Source organism: Portunus trituberculatus, chromosome 41, assembly GCF_017591435.1.
Source record: "Portunus trituberculatus isolate SZX2019 chromosome 41, ASM1759143v1, whole genome shotgun sequence".
In the NCBI taxonomy this organism is placed as follows: Eukaryota; Metazoa; Arthropoda; class Malacostraca; order Decapoda; family Portunidae; genus Portunus; species Portunus trituberculatus.
The window spans coordinates 6,970,988-6,978,487 of record NC_059295.1 but is presented as its reverse complement, the minus strand read 5'-3'; positions in this window follow the sequence as shown (position 1 = coordinate 6,978,487).

Here is a 7,500-nt window from a genome sequence, read left to right as displayed (position 1 = left end):
CACAAAAACACAAGGCAACATAGGTACACAAAACACCATAATACTGTACACCATTGGGATTATCATCTTCAGTGGGTTGTTATTATATATATATGTATGTATATATATATATATATATATATATATATATATATATATATATATATATATATATATATATATATATATATATATATATATATATATATATATATATATATATATATATATAACTTTTGTTCCCTTAGCCCAGAGCACATCTTACATGAAAAGTAAATGAATACATGAAATTAAGAAAACGCGCACACATACTAGTAAGGACACCAGACTGCACAGGAAAACCAAATTATGCAAAATAGGATAGCAAGTAACGGGACACCAGGTAACGTAAAAGGAAAAATCGAGCAAGCATTTTCTCACACACACACACACACACACACACACGCCCGGTAGCTCAGACACACGCCCGGTAGCTCAGTGGTTAGAGGGTTGGCTTCACAAGCCAGAGGACCGGGGTTCGATTCCCCGTCCGGGTGGAGATATTTGGGTGTGTCTCCTTTCATGTGTAGCCCCTGTTCACCTAGCAGTGAGTAGGTACGGGATGTAAATCGAGGATTGTGACCTTGTTGCCCCGGTGTGTGGTGTGTGCCTGGTCTCAGGCCTATCTGAAGATCGGAAATAATGAGCTCTGAGCTCGTTCCGTAGGGTAACGTCTGGCTGTCTCGTCAGAGACTGCAGCAGATCAAACAGTGAAACACACACACACACACACACACACAGAGAGAGAGAGAGAGAGAGAGAGAGAGAGAGAGAGAGCCACGTGGAATACAACGGATGATCATGTAAGTATAGAATAAGTGGCGGTGGTCGTGGTAGTGGCGGTGGCAGTGATGATTTCGGTGGCGGCGACAGTGGTGGGCAGGCGAGGCTCGGCGCCACCGTGAGGCCGGGGTAAAGGTCTCCTCCCACGCCCTAGACTGGGAGGGTCGCCATTTGTTTATACGGGAAGAGAATATATGGCGAAGGGTAAAGAGCGGGAGTGAGGGAAGCATGCATGGCGAGCGGTCCACGGTGGTGAGTCAAGGGCTTGGGAAGTAAAGGGAAATGCTTCTAATACGTAATGACAGTAAGAGAAGAGTTGGGAGGGAGGAGTTTGGTAGCAGGTGAAGGTTAGATCTCAGCAGATTAGCAAGGGTAAGGCGTAGGTGTAGTTTCGCAAAGGTACAGTTCATTTGTTTGGGAAATAAAGCCACTGGGGTGAGAATGGAAGGAAAAACAGTTAATTAAAGCAGATAGGTGACAAGTGAAGCTTAGTTAAGAATATATTAGCAAGGGCAAGGTGTATGAAAGGTGCAGTTCATTTGTTTAAGGAGAGTGGAGACTCGTGTGAGAAGGGAAGGAGAAAACAATTAATTAAGGAGGGTAAACAAGGAGGAAGACAGGCAAGGAACGTAGTGGTGAAGGAAAGAAATGTGAAATGAGAGACAATTGACGTGGCATAAACAATGAGAAAAGAATACGGTGGAGGAGAGAAAGAATAGAAAATAAAGGTTTGAAAAATTAGGCAATGAAAGAATTAAATAAACCAGAAGAGGAGGAGAAAGGTGAAGCGAGAAATAAGAAAGGAAGAAATATGGAAACAGAAAAAAAAGGAAAGGATATGAAAAGTAAAACAAATGGGTAAAAATTATAAAGGAGACAGAGAGAGAGAGAGAGAGAGAGAGAGAGAGAGAGAGAGAGAGAGACACCTGATCTACCACCGCCTTAAGTAAAGACTACGGCAGGTGAATTATACAGAGCTCCAACGCATTAATTTCAACACCGGGACACTTCTGTTTAGTGAAAGAGAGGAATGGAGGACGGGAGAGGGAGGGAAGGAAGGGGTTGGTGATGAAGGGAGGGAAGGAGAGGCATAATGAGATGAAGGATAGGACGATGAGAATAATTAAAAGGAATGAAGAGCAGCATTATTATTTTATTTTGTTAGTTTATGAAAATTATTATGTAAATTTTTTCACCACAATGTTTGCATCTTGCCTCTCGTTTGCGTGGAGTTGTAAGGACTGCTGCATATTATGAATCAATGACAAGCAAAGACAATGAAAAAAGGAAGGAAGGAAGGAAGAACAAAAACAAGGAAGGAAAAAATAAGAACGAGAACCAAACAACAACAACAACTACTACAACAACACACGAAGCCTTGAAACACCAACCAAACAACACCAACAGGAAATCGTCAGGAAAGCCCCACATCGCTTGCACATCACGAGCACACATCACAGGGAGATGGCGCCAAGTGGGGGGGCAAGACGGGGACAGGGAGGAGGAGGAAGAAGAGGAGGGAGAGACCATGTCCCTCTCTGGCCTTCACGGCATCTCGGCGACGTTGGCGGCGACGTGGAGATAATACTATATAGTGGTGCTCTCAGGCTCGCTATCTCCTCTTATCTGAGTTGCCTGGCTCCTCCCGGCACGTAAACAATGCTACTGCAGCTTCTCTCTCTCTCTCTCTCTCTCTCTCTCTCTCTCTCTCTCTCTCTCTCTCTTATCTCCTTGTTTACTTCTCCCCCTCCCCTTCACTCTTGTCTTCTCCGGCGCCTACTGCTACTCCGCTATCGATGCTAGTCTCTCCCAGCAGCCTCCCACGCATCTCTCTCTCTCTCTCTCTCTCTCTCTCTCTCTCTCTCTCTCTCTCTAGTACACTACCAGCCTCCCTTCCTCTCATTTTAATATTTCTACTCTATGCCAATGTCCTTATTTCAAAAACTTTTCCCTAAATCTTTAATCTATTTATCCTTTCTCCCCTACTTCTTATTTGTCTTACCTTTTTGCTCTCTTTTTTTCACATCTTTCTCCTCCTCCTCCTCCTCCTCCTCTTCCTCATTCTCTCTCTCTCTTGGCCTTCCCCTCAAACCTATGCCATTTAATTCATCCATTTGCCACAGTCTCTCTCTCTCTCTCTCTCTCTCTCTCTCTCTCTCTCTCTCTCTCAATTACCATCTCATTTCACTCCTCCTCCTCCTCCTCCTCCTCCTCCTCCTCTCGGTATGCGGGTGATCGTAGCTCACCTCAGGAAAATTGACCACCCTGACGTTCATGTGGTCTCAGGCCACCCTTGAACAAGGTGTTAACCTGGTAAAGGCGGCGTCACACTAGCACTTTTTCCGTTGTCTCAGACGATTTCCGTCGTCTTTTTACTCTTCTGTCAACTCTTTCCGTCGTCTTGAGTCAGACGGAACGCATCGTTTTCGTCTAGCGCCAATTTTTAGTCAAAATAAGAACTATGGTTTCTTATCAACACTTTTATTAAAAAAAAATTTTTTTTGTTAAACGGAAGAAAGCTATTATCATGACGGAAGAAATTTAAATAAGTTGATGAATATATATTTGTATACATATTTTTTTTTTCTTCTAGCCTAGCAATGAAAAGTTCCTCAGTTGTTTGTGTACATTTCAGGGAAGTGCGAATGTGCGACGCTTTTGAATATATTCAAGGCAACTTCCAAGTAGCTGGCCAAGATGAGCAGTGGACAAAACACTCTGACGAATTTCTCATAGAGAGCATTAGAGGTCACCGTTGCCTTTGGGATCACAGAACAGCTGATTATATTATAAGGTGCAAAAAAGCCGCGGCTTGCTGGGGTGAATGAGGAGCCATGTTTGTTTACAATCGACAAGCGCGGCAAAGGCGGAAGCAAGCTTGTGTGTGACGGCCACCGTCTGCAAAAGTTGACAGTCGTCAGAAAATTGACAGAAAAAAAGCCGGAAAAGTGCTAGTGTGACGCCGCCTTAAGTCCCCCGGGCCAGGTTACGGTGAAGCCACTGGGCAGCAGCAGTGGTGGATTGGACTGCAGGTAGAGGATCCCTTGACGGGACAATGGGTGGAGTTCCAAGATCCTAGTTAGCTGGACCATGCCTTAGTTACCTTAGTTAGCTAGATCTGCGGTTTAGAGAAGTGTGGCGGTCTCTACACTAATTTAGCCTCTCTGGGAACCAGTTGTTGATGTGAGCCACCCTCCCATCCCTTGCTAATGGTGGTCCTTTCATCCATATCCTTCATTTCCTATCATAAATATTTTAATTTCTTGGTCTTTCTGGAAGTGCGTCTGATATTCTCTAGAGTTGGCGGAGAACACCTGGCAACAGATGCCACCGGCCAAGCCTCGCAAGGGTCGCAGAGGTGTATCAGGCGTGGCTGAAGGTGAGGTTGAGTGCTGGTTCCGTTCCCCCATCTTGCCCGCTTTGCCTTGAGTGATTACGCCGGCCCCATTCTATGGGACAGAACTAAGAGGACAATAGCTGCGAGCGCCGGGTTATGAAAGTCTCAATCGTGACCGAGACTCTAGGTAAGCGATTGTTTTTTTTTTTTTTTTTTTTGGGGGGGCAGGCACTTTCAAGATCCTGTGGGAGCTAACTCCCAGTATTAGAGGCATCTAACACAGCAGTATCTGATTTCCATGCATTAACTTGTCATTTACTCAATTTCTTGTTACAACTTTACAGAAATTTCGAAAGCACTCTGATTAATCATGCCTTCTCTTCTAAGACAATGCGAAGCCTGTCGTGGCAAATTTGTCTCTCAGTATTTTAGGAATTCTTTTGCCTGCAGGTTGTGTCACCTTCAGAGTAAGATGGAGAGACTCAACAAGTATGAGAAGTGCAAGCAGTATGATGACGTCGTAATGCAGCTCAAAACACTAAAAGAGTTTGTTGTCTAACACAGGTTGCACTTCCACAGACACTGTTCCTGCCATCCCTGACAGACCTTCCTACACCACTAAAGGGGCTCCTGCCTACCCCTATGCTGTGCCCTATTAGGCACCATTCACTTTAGTTAGGAATCGTGCTACCACCACTATAACGAAAAAAAAATTTGTCCATCTCTACACACAATAGATCAGATCATAGCTGAAGAGGAAGAAGACGCGCAAGAGACGAGACTGATTGGGGACTCGATAGTCCGAAGTCAGCTCTCTGAGTTTTGTGGCAGGGCTGGTAAGACGAGTAAGTAAGTGTCTATGCATACCTGGTGGACGCTTAGACATTACGATTACATGTGACGAGGCAACCAGCGGAACTATTAATAATACACTCTTTGCAGGCACTGACGACGTTGAAAATACCAAGTCTGAAGAGCTCATGGAAAAATACAAGAGGATGATATAGCGGTATAGAATTAGATCTAACAATATTATTGTTTCAGGCATCCTTCTCCGGACCAGAGCACTGACTGTCTTTTACAACAGAGCTTTCAGCACTAACAGCCGCCTCCGTTCTCTCTGCGTAGAGGAAGGAGTAGACTTTGTAAATCTCTGCGACGAGTTTTACAATAAACTTTCTTTATTTCAGCTGGACGGTTTACATCTAAATGGAGTTGGAGCAGCAAAACTTGGCAGGCTCTTTAGTAATAAAGTTTCTTGTTTCAAATGAAAAAACGACCAGCAAGATCGTGAAGCCCCAGACTCTTAGTTGACTCCTCTCGAAACTCAACCTCCATGTGCAACACTGTAAAAGCTTGTCTAATCAACGCCCGCAGCCTTAGAAATAAATTTCCAGGTTTAGAAACGGTGACAGTGTTAGAAAGCTATCATATCATAGATATTACCGAATCATGGCTAAACTCTGCGAACAGAGACTTTCTTGCAGAATACAACTTGCCAGGTTACGAAATGTTCAGCTGCGAGAGACAAGACAGAATAGGAGGCGTTGTATTGCTCTATTTGAGAACCAGTCTTCAACCAACCATACCTGAAACCGATAAAATTGAAAATATAAATCTAGTATTCTTGCACTTAAGAGTACATTCTAAAAAAACTGTTATAGGTCTTATATATAAGCCTCCGGTTCACAATGTTTCTTGTGATAAGAAATTACAAGATCAAATTACTGAAATAAGTAACACGTTTGATACAGTCATCTGTGGAGACTTCAGTTTTCCTGTTAACTCACGGGGAAATCCACTTAACTCTCATTCCATACCACAGTTTATTAGAATGTTCTCTAAAACAAGATGTTCAAGAAGCCACAGGAGGTGACAACATATTAGATCTTGTTCTTTCACCCAACGATGACTTAATATCTAACGTTAATATTGGTCCTGAATTTAGTACCAGTGACCACAACACTGTCTCCTTTAACATCAACCTTCAAGCATATAAAGATATTGTTATCAATTAAAAAGATTTCATGTACATACAAAGAAGATTACGAGAGACTCAGGTCAATTCCTGCTGTCACAGATTGGAATGCTGAACTTGGTGAAAATAACATTGAAGAACCATGGGCCAAATTTAAGTATATCTTAGAAAACATTGTGAAGTCATGTACTCCGATGCGTAAAAGATGTCCATGCAAGAGAAATAAACCTATATGGTGGACAAACCACATTGAGTCACTGCTATTACAGAAAAATCGTGCCCACCGTAAATATGTGACATCTCAAAATGAGGCCGATAAACTTGAATATGAAAGACTTCGACGCGAATCAATGAAGCTCATTAAACAGAGTAAGGAAAACCTAGAAATGTATATTGCAAACATCACTAAATCCAATCCCAAAGAATTTTACAGTTATGTTCGGACTAAAAAGTCATTACACCTCACGTTAACCAATTCTATTTAGATAACGGTAATCATGCCACCGAAGAAATTCAGATCGCATACACACTAAGTGACAATTCTGATTCAGTTTTTACATTGGAAAACATGCATATGATCCCTGAACCACGCTTTATGCTCTACAACATTACCCCTTTAATTGTCTGCGATTTTCATGAAGACGAAATAATGAAAGTAATTGATCAAATGAAAACTGACAAAATCCCTGGTCCAGGCTGTATTACACCACGAGTCTTGAAAGAAACAAAATTTCAAATTTGTAAGCCCCTTTCATTAGTTGTCACCTGATCACTTAACTGCGGTAAGGTTCCCAGGGATTGGAAGTTAGCTAATGTTACTCCCAAGCATAAAAAAAAGGCGACAAATTACTTCCAAGCAACTACAGAGCCATCAGCCTCACATCTGTAGTATGTAAATTAATGGAAACAGTAATTTGCAATAATTTAGTGAACTTTCTAGAAGTAAATGATTCAATCACTGACTCACAGCACGGCTTTCGAAACAGACATTCTTGTCTAACTAATCTGCTTGACATTTTTAATGATGTTTTCACCACGTACGACGAAACAAAGGCAGGAGATGTAGTGTATCTAGACTTTCAAAAAGCATTTGACAAAGTTCCCCATAAGCGACTACTAGGTAAATTGAAGTCACAAAGCATAGCTGGAAAGCTCAAGTGGCTTGAAGACGGGCTCTCTGAGAGAAAGTGCGTTGTTTCAAATAGTAAATCTTCAAAATGGCGTGAAGTTTTAAGCGGTGTTCCACAGGGATCTGTGCTCGGTCCTGTTCTTTTCCTTATCTATATTAATGATATCGACGAAGGCCTCACCTGTAAAGTATCAAAGTTTGCTAACGATACTAAAGTAATGAATAAAGTAGTGACATCAGAGGATAAAAGACAAT